The following is a 15,134-nucleotide window of genomic DNA, read 5'->3' as shown; positions in this document are numbered from 1 at the left end:
AAGGGTGATTTGCATGCAGTTCAGATCTCTTCTACATAACCATTACACTGGGCGCTGCAGAATGGAGGGGTAAATCAAACTGAATTAGGAGCAACAGTCACAATACTGATACAGTATCTCTTCTAAATTGGGTAGTCCGTAGTCATCTCCAAACATCCTTTCAGGAAACAGAAGGGTGCAAAAAAAAAATCAACTCTATTCATATGGCACGTATTATATTGTTCATATCTTCATCATTCTTCATTCAGCCTCACTGAATGATAATCTCACAGTTTTAACAGATACCACCTCAAAGCGTAATTGCAATGAATGATTAGCAAGACAAAAGGATCGCAATTATAAATTCCATCATATTTTACCCATTAAAGTACCTTCCCCCTCCCCACTATCTCTCTCCCTTTCAATGTAATGCAGGGTCTCATCCTACTATTCTGGATCTGGGTGACACTCAGGAGCGGGGGGAATATATCATCCTAATAAGCCCTATATAAAACCCAGGCAATGCCTTCTTTCTCCATCTTTGTTATGGTTGTGATTTATCTGCCTGGTTGCCACGGGCCCCATTGGTTGTCTTTCCTTCATTAAGCGTCACTGAAAGGCATGAAATCAAGAGCTGTTGGCTGGAAAGATACGATGAGAGGATAGGAATGGCATGAAAATGGGTCTGTTTTTTTTTCAATTGGGTTGAGGCTTGAGGGTACTTCTGAATGCACACACAGACACACACATTTGACTCATTTTGGAATTGCGATCATTTGGGAGAAATTCCCAAGGTCCCTTGGCATGGCCATAACGGGCTCTTGCAGAACCCCTAGCACTTGGAAGATATCTCTACTTTTATAATATTCTTTTGACGCTTGGAGTTGCAAATGCCAGTGAAGCGCCTGCTAGTGCTAGCCCCGGTGTGACTGTGACAGCTACATCCTTGGATTCTACGCCTTCAGCCAAGCTCCAAACTGAATAGATACCAGAGACGTATTGGACTAATATAATTTTTTATACACTTTTATATGTGAGCCCTTTGAGATGTTGCATATATCTGAACAAACTCCCCAAAAAGTTCTCAATAACAAATATCATATCTCATGGAGTCCTGGGTCCATATTAAATTAGGATATTGTAATGACTAATGCAATGTCCGGGGGGGGAAACACTTTTTGCAGCGCAATCCTCTCTCTCTCTCTCTCTCTCTCTCTCTCTCTCTCTCTCTCTCTCTCTCTCTCTCTCTCTCTCTCTCTCTCTCTCTCTCTCTCTCTCTCTCTCTCTCTCTCTCTCTCTCTCTCTCTCTCTCTATCTCTCTCTTTGCAGCAGATGGGGTCAGAGAAGGGGTGGATTTGAAGCAAATACAAATAATGAAGTTAGTAACATCCACTATATCTCTTTCATCTTCCTCCTCCAACTCCTCCAACTCCTCCCCCTCCTCTTCTGTGTCGCTTCTACTGTCTGGCTAAAGAGACGGATAGCTAGTGTGGGTGTGTGGAGATGGTAACTACTCAACTGGCTGAGCGCAATATCACAGGCATTTTCACCACTCTCTTTCTCACCGGCTAGACAATTCATTCTCTTTAAAGACCTGTCCTTGCCTTGCATTATGCTCGTAAAAACTGTGTCAATGCAGAAGGCTACAAGGACATGGGGCAGATTAACTGTTTTTTACTGTGGAACATAACCACTCATGTTAACATACATGTATGATGTATGTAAATTCTGTATAACTTGTAAGAACTATGCCCTGTGTACATTATATGACCACATACACACACAAACACACCCACACACACACACACACACACACACACACACACACACACACACACACACACACACACACACACACACACACACACACACACACACACACACACACACACAATGGCACTCACGTGCACTCATACTCCTCACACACACACGCACACACACATACACACGCGCGCGCGCGCAGACACACACACACACACACACACACACACACACACACACACACACACACACACACACACACACACACACACACACACACACACACGGTCACATTGAAACGTAATAGCATGCCGGCTCAGATACAACACCTTTAAGACCTAAATCTTTCAGACTTTTTGTTTTACTTCTCTTCAGACAACTCATAGATGGCAACACAGCTTGGAGCATTACAATTAAATGAGTTTGCCTGGCTCTATGGATCATAATAACGCCCTTCTCTTCTCGTTTTCTCTCCTTGCGGATCCCCTAGAGCTCTGCTGTCACTAGACGCCAGGGTTTGTGCGAGCCGTGCCATTAAGGCCAGTTAAATGTCATCCAGAAGGACAATAAGCTGTGGATTGTCCACACAGCCTCTTAATCCTCCTCCTCCTCCTCACTGCAGTTCATCCCAGTCCTCAAAAGCCTTGCGTCTAGTCCTTTTGGGGAGAAAGCCTGAGCCTTAATGCAGGGTATATTTTATCCTGAGTCATGGAGGCATTAGCTTTAAATAAACTAATGCAATTTGAATAAGTGAAAACCTTATAATCCTTTTGCTTCTTGAACTTGTTCTTTCCATCCTGGTATCAATTGCTTATCACATATTATATTCTCTACTATATTTCAATTTCTTCCATATATATATATATATTTATTTATTCGTACTGCATTTATTCGTAATTCTGCTATTCTAATATTCATATTCCCTGCTACTTCCGTGCTATGCTCAAGATATACTTTATCAACATACTGTGCCATCATGACGACATCATTGAGGGCAACCTAAAAAAAACAACCTTCCTCCTTGAAGCGAGCTCAGCGGTGGTTTGTAGCGTAAAGATGTCCCACACATAGCCCAACACACGCCGCCTTTGTCGCTCGCTTTCCCACAAGACTACGGCTCCATCTGTACCTGCTGGGAGGTTCTGCAGCGGTGTAAGAGGGTGGAGCGGGCGCCGGCGGCTGGTTGCTCTGCCGGGACCGCTCCAAGGTCATGGAGGAACGTCAGCAGCACCCCTGCTGCAGTGCTTCTCCAGGGCTGTGTGGACACACAACGCCTGAACACCCAGGTCAGTCAACGGGCTGTGTTCATACACTGTGCATTACCTGCGTGGGGATTTAGCATGTTTGTTATGATTTGACAAACGGTCAGTAAGAATGAGGATAGAAGAGGGGTAGGAATAGTGATGAAAAAATAATGACTTGAAATGTCCCCGTGTTTAAGAATGTATGAGAGTGTGTGAGTGTGGTAGATCTTTAGATTCACATAAAGACCAAAAACAAAAGCAGGGCAGAACCGCTTTGCTAGGAGCAATTACATTTATCTCTCCCTCCACAAAATGGTATTATCAGGTTTTTTCCATGCGTTGCCAGTGTTACATAAGATGCACAAAATGACAAAAATAAAAATTCTTGGCGCAAGGCATTTTCATTATTATAAAATGTCTCAAACACAAAAATTGGCTTGCTAGTAAGGAAGAGAACATTGAATATGTGGATATGTTCCCAATTGAATTGTGTTTCTGTCAACCAATTCCTACATTGGTATAAAGTAGATTTCTCTGTGTAATCCCAATTGTCTTCCAGCCACACATTGTCCCAATAGAGTCCTTTCTCTTTTGGAGCCAAAACCAATGAAATAGTGGAAAAGATAACTATCTTTTTTAAAGCAGCTCATGAAAAAGATATACACTGATATTTCAAGACAAACTGACATTGTGTCAGAATAGGATGTTACCAGCCCGCTACCTGGAGTCAGTTGTACACTACTTACCAAACAATGATCATAGCATTAGCTTAGTTTGGCTGGCTATACCACATCCTAATTTGCAGGACACCCTCATGAGTGCTATGATGGCTTTAACCCTTCACTTGCTTTATCTCCATTATAACATCCTCTATATTGTGTAACAAGTCCCTTGGGTCAAAGACCTCAAGACTTTCTTTCGTAGTTTTTTTTTACAAATGTTTGGCCCTTGAATTAGTACTCTGTATTGACAAAGCTCAGAGTAAACAAATTGTGTAAAGACCACATAATCAATGAGCTACAATGTGGGGAAACATTTAGCCGATGTGTTCATCAATCCATTCAGGGGAAACATCTGCAAGCCGCATCAGAGTCATTATGACTTGAAGTAATAAAGTTCACTCACTGACAGTCCATCAGGCGTAGCAGGAGTGTGCATTCATGCTGATCACGTGCCCCCAAAGCCCTGTGATGGTACTCTATGGTTCAGAATCGATAGTTGCTGTTGTTGGTGAGGTTAACCCCCCCCCCCCCCCCCCCCAAGCATTGGAGAGATCAATGGGTTCAGTGGAGCCAGGTGTTTGATCCAATTACACCTGTGTGGCAGTAGGCATCCATCTTGCTGTATTTTCGTGTATGCAGGGAGCATGTGCTGCCTTGAAACCATATATGGAGGCGCTCGAAGAGAAAAGGGGGGGAAAAGAAGGAGAAATTGAGAAAACATTTAATATATATGAAATAGGAGACAGTCAGGCAAGATTCAGCAATGTTGTTTTCTTTCTAATCTATAGGCCTATCTATTAGTCACATATTGGTCGTTGTACGAATCAGTATGAGTATGCTAGCTGCAATTTAGCACACTATTGTGGTTGTTGTTGCAGGCTAGCCAACAATGAAATATTTGAAATGCGACGGTTGAATGGTCTGCATTATAAAAGCATTAGAAAGGAAGTTTCTTGATACAACTATTTCTCCTGCTTTTTTCTGTGCCAAGACTGGCCTAACTCTAGGCACGAATGTGTTTATGGTCTCTTTGTGGCAGTTGTGCTTTTATCAATTCAGAGATAGACGTTTCAGCCAGTGTCTGTCACCACAAATTAATATTGGTAGATGTTGACACAATGGCAATTATAATAAAACCCAAGCACAGTGGAATAATTATGCAGGGAGACGCCAGAGAAAAAAATAAGGAAAATAAATTAGACTCTGTAGGCGTCAGATCAGTAGATACAATGTTCAAACGTATTTTGTACTTTACAATTATCTGCCAACACTAATTTAAAAGGGAGGTATTCAAATTGAAGAAACTCCCACTTGAGAAATCTTCTGCCTCTTCAGGAAGGCCATTCTAACTTGCTGTGCTTTTTTGCTCATGTATTGCCAATATTGAGAAGTTACATGCGTCTAATAAATATACAAATCACAAGTTCCAAAGAGATTAGAGCGAATAGACAATTATTGCCCGTTAATATGATTTGTTGTTTAAAGGTTTTGGTGTATAACTGCTATTGGCCCACTGTATAAAACGCCCTGTCACTTAGAAGAGCCGCCGTCTCATTATGTCTGTAACTGTGACTTTCGAGGCCATTTAATGGGTTGCATTGGATTGAAAAAAAAAAAAAAAAAAAAAAAGGATCCTATCCATGGATGAGATTTGTTCTTTTCATTCCCAGCGAGCGACACGTCGTTGGTCCCTTCTGACGGACGTCTGCAGCCGCGCGGATTAGCCGTCTGTGGACAGACCGTCTGCCTGCTGGAGGCGCCTTGTTGATAGATCATCGGCGCGTTAAGAAGCCCGACGACGGCACAGATGGATCATTAATATTTATGAATTCAACTGGATGGCGTGTCAGTGACGTGAGCGGCACGCCAATATTTGTGTTGTGCCTTCCTGACTCCTCCCGGATTCCTCGGACCTATAGTGGCATCGCACTGGACGACGGATAGAGGACGGACTATTTATAGGCTGGAGTGTATAATGACGATCAATTCCCACTGAAGTCCTGCGTGATCTTCAGGGAAAAGGCTGTAGCAGCGTGCAGAATGGATTGAGTGATCAATTCTGATGTACACACACACACACACACACACACACACACACACACACACACACACACACACACACACACACACACACACACACACACACACACACACACACACACACACACACACACACACACACAGGTCCTACAGTTATTTTATTTTTATACCATTAATGAATATGGCAGTCCGTACTTTGATCCCTCTAAAGTGAGGACTGGTCAAATTATTAGCAATGAGATTGTAGTGGGTGCCAGAGATTGCAGTGAGTGATTGTTTTAAAAATCAATTTTATAATGCAATTTACACTTTCTTCGTCGTTGAATTGATCATGGGATTGATTCTTTTGGATAGCAATCGTCGTGCTAAAAGAGGATTTTGTTCAAGTGTGGTTTTCTCTCCCATCTGATCTTGAAGAAACACAGCAGCCTCTATGTGCATGACATTAGCCATCGCTACAGCATGATGCCAGTGTAGTAAGCCTCCCAGCTGGGCCCTTCTCCTGTGGTCCATCCACTAACCAACCTTTCCACCCATCCCTTAACCAACCTAGCCACCCATCCCTTAACCAACCTATCCACCCATCCCTTAACCAACCTATCCACCCATCCCTTAACCAACCTAGCCACCCATCCTTTAACCAACCTATCCACCCATCCCAAAACCAACCTAGCCACCCATCCATTAACCAACCTTTCCACCCATCCTTTAACCAACCTTTCCACCCATCCATTAACCAACCTAGCCACCCATCCCTTAACCAACCTTTCCACCCATCCATTAACCAACCTATCCACCCATCCATTCATCCAGGGGTTCTCAACATTTCATACACACGACCCCAGATGAAGGTCTTCAATTTAGCATGACCCAAACTAAATCAGAATCCTAATAATAGTATTAGAAACAAAGCTTCTTGTGCCATACACACATCTTTGATTTGACTATTAATGGGGCTTAAAGCGGTCTTGGAGGACGGACACAGGACAGTCCTGGGACCATTTCCCATCCAAGGTCCTCCTGTTGTTTGGTTCCCCAGCAACCTTCCCGTCCAGGGCCTATGGGCCCCCTCCCGTTGGACCTAACCGCGGCAACCGACAACTGATTCAAGGAATTGGTCAGAAATCTCTGTGATCTTTGTCTTACATTTGATCTTCCTGCCCAGAAAAATGAATTGCAGGCTAAAGTTTGCTAAAGATGGTGGTAATCCTCTGTATTCTCCATGTCGGCATTCCGTATTCCCAATTAGACGGGGGATTAGACAGTGGGGATCATGTCTGGTAAAACTGGCGGCTGCCCGGGTGCGCTTTTATTAGTTTGGCTTATCCCCCCATCGTCATGCGGTGGGGGGACAGATTTAAGTATTAATGGATTAACAGGCCCCCTGGTAAATCACGCAAGTTATATGACATGATTGCCGATGTGAGCATGGAATGCAAACGTATTCTACGTATTCTAAGTGGCATTATCGTTCCCAGCATATTCCAGCGTTTGGCGGATTATTCGATTAGTCTTATGACTAACATTTGGGCCGAGGCGCTGGCACATAGTAGGTATGTGTTTTTTTACACTATTTAAATTTCTCTCCCTCTCTTGGGAGAGAAAATTCATGTTACCTCCATGACTGTCAGCAGACAGCGCAAGTGTGTAAGTAGGTCATTAAGAGTCATGGTGTAATCAATTTAATGCCCCCACTCCCCCCAACTGCCACTCATTAAGAACGGCTCTGCAGAACCAAACCCCTCGCCAGGCCCCTGAACGTCTTGGACCCCGGTTTGAGACCCCCGGTTGAGGGTCCCTGTCTGACCCAACGTGACCAACCTGACCTAACTTAAGTCTACTAAACTAAGTTACCTGATCCGTTTCAGGCAGTCTTTTATCTGCGTGGAACATGAAGGACAAACTAAAATAGTTATTTCCATCACTGGATCTTACTAAAATATTGTTATTAGGATTAACTGGCTAACATTGATCCTAGATTATATTTAATTGGCATTGGGATGTTAGCAGAATACCTGATTACTCCCTTACTTATAGCGAGTGCAACATGTTTGCTAAACTTGGAAATGTCCAAGCACTTTTATTTAGGCCTCATTTGAACTGTTAGGGGGCTGATAGTTGGAATCAAAACATTGTCTGGCATGAATAACTTGCCCCGAGAACTGGATCAATGTCAAATGGCAAACATCTTCATCAAAGCACTAATATACTGTACAATTATGTTATAATATAGTAAGTCACCTGAATCAATTATGAGCCTGAATAATTTGAGGTCCTCTTTGACATTTATCTGGTCCCAAGCATCTTTCTATTGGCAAGCGCTCACACTGCAAATTATCTGATCTATTTAAAGCATTCCAGAGCACACACTGATTTCTGTTTTGCGACCTTTAGGGACGTCATGAGAAGGTTCTGCCAAGCCAAAGATTCTGTGTTCAAATCCCAAAGTGCAAAGTCTACCTGGAGGCTCCCTGAGTAAGACGTAATCACTCCTACCTGCTCATGAAGACATTTAAATGGATCCCGTGTAAGCGACTTTGGATATATATGTCTGCTAAATGATTTAAAGCTAGAGTAGGCAATTTGGAGAAACTGCCAGAGTAAGCTAGATTTTGTAAGCATCCACCCGGACAAATCCCACCACTCCCTTCCAGCCTCCTTTTGACGCTAGCATGTTAGCTTTAGCAGTAGGTCTGCTCAGCCTTGTGGAAGACTCTGGTCATTAGCAATGGGTGCACTGGCAGAGTGTGTACACAGGTAGCCGGGGAGGTGAGTAGAAAATTGGCAGTTGGGCCATTAAACAGTTTCATGCTGGACCAATAAAATGTTTGGACGGGCATTTCAGAGGCCTGCGACAGACACCAAATAATTTAATTTTCTTTGTCAGAGCAATTGATTCATTTATTGATTGCTGTCACGGATATGACAGAAAATTCTTCTTAATTGCCTATCCTACCTTTAATAACATCAAACACAGTTAACTTGCAGAGGTATTTCTTCATGCAGCTAGGAGCTATAGTCTAACTTTAATAACATCAATTGCAGTAAGCTTCCTAAGTGATTTCTCCATGCAGGCAGGAGCATTGTAAGGGGTTCCGATTCGTCCAATCAGATTTTTCCCTCATAATACTTTGTGTCCATTGCTCCCTTTAATGAATAAACCTCTTTTCCAACAAACTGTAACACTACACAAAATCACATCGGCCCCTTCCCATTTCTCCTCCGACATCCAATTTTCTCTGCCGGTAACCCTAGGGTGTTGGACTGCCACCCCGCTAATTCCCCCAGAGCTGCGGAAACCACTTCTCCTCAATGTCCTCCTATTGACTTTGGTCTCAATGCCTCTGCTATAACAACGCGTCAAATAAAATATTAATTTGGTCGGGGAGATGTGAAAACAACAATAACAGGAGAACGTTGTAAGCGGGAGGGGAGGGGACATTTTCTGGAAAACTGTTATTCCAAATGGAGAGCAGACTGTGGGAACAACAGCGGGGGTGCAGACAGAAATAAACCTCTGGAGATGGCCGGATTCATCTTACTGTGATTGTGACTGTGTGTGTGAAGTGAAATCCATACCACGTGAGCTTTTACTTGAATGATCACATTTTTCACGTACAAGCGCACAAACACACACGGACAAAAAACACACAGACTAAGGAGCAGGTAATAGCAGTTTGGCATCCCAATCGTCAAAGATGCCCACAGATAGCGTGCAGAGATTGGAGATTGAACCAGGTACCTTTAGCTCCTGCCCCCCTTATACCCAACACAGGACCCTGCTCTGCTGAACTGTGAGAAACAGCCCTGTGCATGGGGACGGCGCTGCGCATCAGAGGGCGGGGGATCAAGCCCGGGCGTTGTGGATTCCACGGATGTCGGCAGCGAGGTGCCCCGTGGACGCTTGAACCCCACGTAATCCCCCATCGTCAGCACTCCTAACCCTGGCGAAGGGCCGGAGCCCCACAGCCACCGCTGCTGATGTGCCTGCCATAATGATATCTCTCTCTCTCTCTCTCTCTCTCTCTCTCTCTCTCTCTCTCTCTCTCTCTCTCTCTCTCTCTCTCGCTCTCTCTCTCGCTCTCGCTCTCGCTCTCTCTCTCTCTCTCTCGACTTTACCGCAGAGCTCCACTTCATCAAAGCCCAGCTAATCAGAATGCCTTCCCTTGAGGGCGCGCGTTGGAAAGTGCTATGTATGGACTAACTATGGATCAGCACAAAAAGTAAACCAGAGTTTTAATTCCCCTACATGAGAGGATACACCCTGCATTGGAGAATTTGTACTGGAGTTCAAGGTCTCCACATGTCAATTAGAAAAACAACCCAACTATGTAGTTTGGGAGTGGGAGCTGGTTGTCAAAGGTCAACTGCATGTCCGTCCGTTCGTTTATCTTTTGATTCCCGCCAATCATGCGGCGGTGTGCAATTAGCATTTGCGCCAGACCAGGCAGACTTCTTTCCGATTGGTTCTCCCGGTCCCTGCTGCCTCCTGCCTCCCCAGTGCGTCTCGAGCCACACTTCTCATTCAAACGGCGTCGGACCGTCCTCAAGCTCGTGCTCATCCTGTTGCATAACATTAGATATCACACCCCAAACAGGCGGTTACTACATTAGGATCAGCGAAACCACATTAGTGGGTGATTAGCGGGGCTGAGGGAGAGGAGGGTGGGCGGGTGGGAGGTCAATTGTCGCCAGGGAGGGTTTTTATGACTTTCTGATTACGATGTGCACTGCTGTCGCCCGCGCCCGCACGCCAACGCACACCTGTGCACGCAGGCCCGGACAGAAGGAGCGCGCCCACGCGTTAGTCATTAAGTCGTGGAAGAGTCCTCCTCGAGACACCTGAGCAGAATGACTCCCACAACAGCACATGGTGAGGAGGAGGAGGAGGAGGAGGAGGAGAAGGAGGAGGAGGAGGTGGAAAGGCAGGTTGTTATTGGATGGGAGGCACGCAGGAAAACATCTGGCTCCGGGTGACAGTTTGTGAAAAATGCGCTGCAGACTGGATTCCTAATTTTATGTTCAACGCAGTAATTGCTAAAGGAAAAGCATACGCTTGTGAAGCATTTTTCTCCTTAGCCTATAAACAACTGAAATGCAGGAGTATCTGTGTTTGTGCGTGTGTGTGTGTGTGTGTGTGTGTGTGTGTGTGTGTGTGTGTGTGTGTGTGTGTGTGTGTGTGTGTGTGTGTGTGTGTGTGTGTGTGTGTGTGTGTGTGTGTGTGTGTGTGTGTGCTTATGCATGCGCATGCGTGGGTTTGTGTGTGTAATTGAACAATAAATCAATGGAAGAATGGAGTGGAAAATATCTTCATGATTTATACATATTGGTTTATGAGTGAGCAGGGGAGTTGAAGAGAGAGAGAGAGAGAATGAAAGAAATGTTAAATTAAGAAAGATGAAAAAGATGAAAGAAACAAAGATGGAAAAAATGGAAATAACAAAAAGCGTAGGAAACAAAGAAGGAAAGATGGAAATAAGCCATCAAGAAAGAAAGATACAAAATTAGATGGAATAAAGCAAAGATATTGAAACCAAAAGCAACCCAGACTGACTACAGCCAGTTTGGTTGGTCCCGTTTCCTTCCCCATCACAGTTTGATTCCCCTGCCTGCTGATGTACGGCCAGGTAAATCCCGGCTGAAGTCTACTTTGTAATGTGCTAAACCAAGTGGGGAACATTAAAGATGGATCACCTCACCCTATTAGATCTGCTAGGCTATTTGATGATGAAATATCTCCCTGTAAATGTTAACCCACTAGGTATTTTCTCGTTTTCTTTGCATAGCCCAACTGTCAGTTTAGCTAATGGCCAATGACAACATGTCAAAATACCCGGCAAGGAGAGAAACCCTTTAACCCTGAGCTGTTTGATCCAATCAGCAATGATCAGAGCTGTGTGGGGTGGCAGGAAACACTGCTATAGGCTATATTGGACACATTTTTAATGCCCGTCAATCAATCGGGTCTTTGTCCACACAGTATATACTGATGACACCAACCTTGGTTCAGATTGCATTTCCCTGTTCATTAGGCCTATATGAGTGCTGCAGCATATGTGCTAAATTAAAGCTGCCGATTTTAGAGCTGTATTATTAGAAAGCCGAACAGAGCAGAAGAGAGGCAGGTTTTGATGAAAAAAAAACATGTCTTCCCTCCCTGCTCCCTCACTCCCTATGTTTATCTTCCATTGAGAGGTGTTTCCATTTCATGACCCGGATTGACATTGAAGAAATGCTCGGATTGGTCAGAAACAAGACGGGAATGGTCTAAAATCAAAGTGTCACAAACAGAGGCAGGCAGGGTCTACTCCAAACAGAGAGATTCTCACTGCGTATTCCACTCACTAATGGCTGACAGATGGCAATGCTATTTCTAACAAATGACACTCCAAAAACAGCTCCTAGATCCTACCTAGAACACCTTAAAATAGAAAGATATAATTATAAGTATTATAAATTGTTATACTGATGAAAGTACTACACCACATCACAACACATGATACCGATACTGAACTGCACATCCCTTTTGTAAAATCGAATGGAAGTCTAACCCTAAATTTCAGTGTTTGAAGGAGGCTTGAATCAATAGCAAGGGGTCGGTTGAAAACACTGCACAAGCCGTCCATCAGTTTGAAGGGCTGTTTGGATCACAGGGACATGCCCTGAGGAAGGAAAAAAAAAAACCAACAACACAATCTGTAGCTGTTAGTGACATCAGGACACGGACAAGCTATGACGAAACCTTTGAAAAGAAACCGTGACATCAAACGAGAGTGTTTGTTTGTGTGAGTGCAGCAGAACAGAAGCTACTCAATGGAAGACACCACATTGCATTCGAATTCCAATATCCATTATTTCTAATATTATTTTAACATATACTTTGGTGTCATCCTCTTGTGTTTAATTAAAACATGGGAAACTTGTGTAACAACTTGGCCCAAAGGTTGGAGGACAAAAGGTTCCCCACACAACTGATCAAACCTCAGTTCGCCATTTATTCCAGGATAATTAACTAGTAAAGCCTAAATCAGATGTGTGTAGTGATGTCTGTAGTATCAGAGGGTGGGAGTGCATCTCTGAATGGACTGGCAGTGTGGGTGGATGTTGCATACATAACAAGCCTAAAGCATTTCACAAACCATTGTTGGGTGCATGAGCAAGCAACAGCGAGGACAAAGTGTCCAATGCCATCATAATCCGATTCCAAAGCCATAGATCGAGTGGCTTGTCGACTATGTTTAAATAGCAGAGTAGCCATCATTCAACAAGCGTGGCCCAATTAAGTTAATAATGGCTGGGCAAACTTCTGCGACCTCCAGGCCACGAGATGTCGCCAGGGTGGTCGTCACACTTGAGAGGTTGGCTAGGTTGAGTCATATGGTAAAAAATGATAAGCATATTCATAATTATATTCATACATAATAGGGCTTGTACATCACAATAGATCATGGAATGTTTTGCGATACTTCGCCATTTTGATTGTAGTTATTTACAATCCTTAATAAACGTAATTATCCCTTAACCCATGCTCATCCAAACATAGATTTTCAATGTCTTTTTTCAAACACAAGTCACCACATGATGAAAAATGATTTCATGATGAATTACTCAATAATGATCCAAACATCATTTTACCAATAACATCCCTATGCTCTTATACTTCCAAAAAGGAGGCGGTCATCGCAATGGGATGTCACAATGTACAAGCCCTATACAGCATATTAAGCGTTTCAATTCATTTGAAATAAAATCGCTTGTTAAACACAACATTCAGGGAGTAAACAGTAGTGAATCGGGATAACCTCCCTTCAGATCTATCCAATCTTCAAGGTGCAGAGAGTAAAACACATAAAAAGAATTAAACAGTATGCAACAGAGCATAAATCATGTTGGACTGTTAATAGCTATCAGATTGGATCTTTAACATTTGAGCCTTTTGCCCTAGGCTCCGTTTCTGTCCCTGTTTGAGAAGCCCTTTATAAGGCCACCTTACCGGGCTCAAGATATTAAACCATCTCACTGTATTTAAACATTTAATTCTCAATACCCTTATTACGTCTTGATCTCAACCCTCGCCGAAGACACTGCAATACAACTTTTAACCACCCTTAATAGGGGTTTTAAATACTGCTAGCGCTCACACAAACCCTTCTTGTATAAAACCTTGTGTGTTAAAGGTCAGCTTTAATTTGGCCCTATGCTTCAGCATTTTATTTGTTGGATGTTACAATCTCAGCAGCTGTTGAACACACACACTGATGGATAGAGATATTGAGAGCTAGAGCGCTAGAGAGAGAGAGAGAGAGAGAGAGAGAGAGAGAGAGAGAGAGAGAGAGAGAGAGAGAGACAGAGAAAGAGATAGAGAGAGTGAGCAGGTTAGAGAGCTAGATAGATGGACTAGTACTAGTAGATCATAAGCATGTTAGGTGACCTTGGGTGTTTTGAAAGGCGCCTCTAAATTAAATGTATTATTATTATTATTATTATGTTGATGGATTAATTGATTAACCGATAAATGATTGATTAGCATATCGATTATGTTTTTGGTTGATTGTTTTGATCGATTACCTCATTAATAATACAAAGTTTCACATCGCTCTTGTTAATAGGGCAGATGTATTCACCTGGTGTTGTTCATGATGAACTGCACCCAGATAGAAGATGTCTGGCAGCACTAATGAGCACTGGTACCAGTGCTGTGGTTCTGGTGCCAGACGACCCCTTCCTCTAGAGTGGGGGAAGGGAGGGTTCATAGGGCAGGCAGGGACCATCAAAGCTCTCTCTCTCTCTGTCCCTCTCTTTCCTTCTCTCTCTCCATCCCCCTCTCTCCCTCTCTCTCCACCTCTCCCTCCCTCGCTCTCTCACCCGCTCTCTCTCTATTTCTTTCTCTCGCCCTTTCTCTCTCTCCCTCCCTCTCTCTCCACATCTCCATCTCCCTCTCTCGCTCTCTCTCCCCCCTCCTTCTTTCCCTCCCTCCCTCTCTCCATCTCTCTCTCTCACCTCTCACTGGGATTCCTAAAATAAACCCCACACCAGCTCCTGTGTGTGATGAAAAGGGAAAGTAGAATTCCCATGTAATGCCATATGTTTCCTCCGGCTGGCTGAGATGAGCAACATGGGCAACATGAGCTTAGCCAAGCGTTGTTATCTGGTTGTGGAATCTTTGCTGAGAGAGGCTAATAAGTCATGGTGCTTAGGGTAAATTAGTAGCGTAGTATATAAGAATATATTTTTATTGGATAATTCTCCAAAAAATGTACTCATAACAATTGCATATTCTTCATTGCACGCACAAACACATGATTGTCATCATTTGAAAGTTCAGGGGTGAGTTCCAGATTTTCCTAAGCATGTGGTCGCTGGGACTCCTATGTTCTTCAGGAAGAAG

The sequence above is a fragment of the Gadus chalcogrammus genome, chromosome 4, assembly GCF_026213295.1.
Source record: "Gadus chalcogrammus isolate NIFS_2021 chromosome 4, NIFS_Gcha_1.0, whole genome shotgun sequence".
NCBI lineage: Eukaryota > Metazoa > Chordata > Actinopteri > Gadiformes > Gadidae > Gadus > Gadus chalcogrammus.
This window is presented reverse-complemented; position numbering follows the sequence as displayed.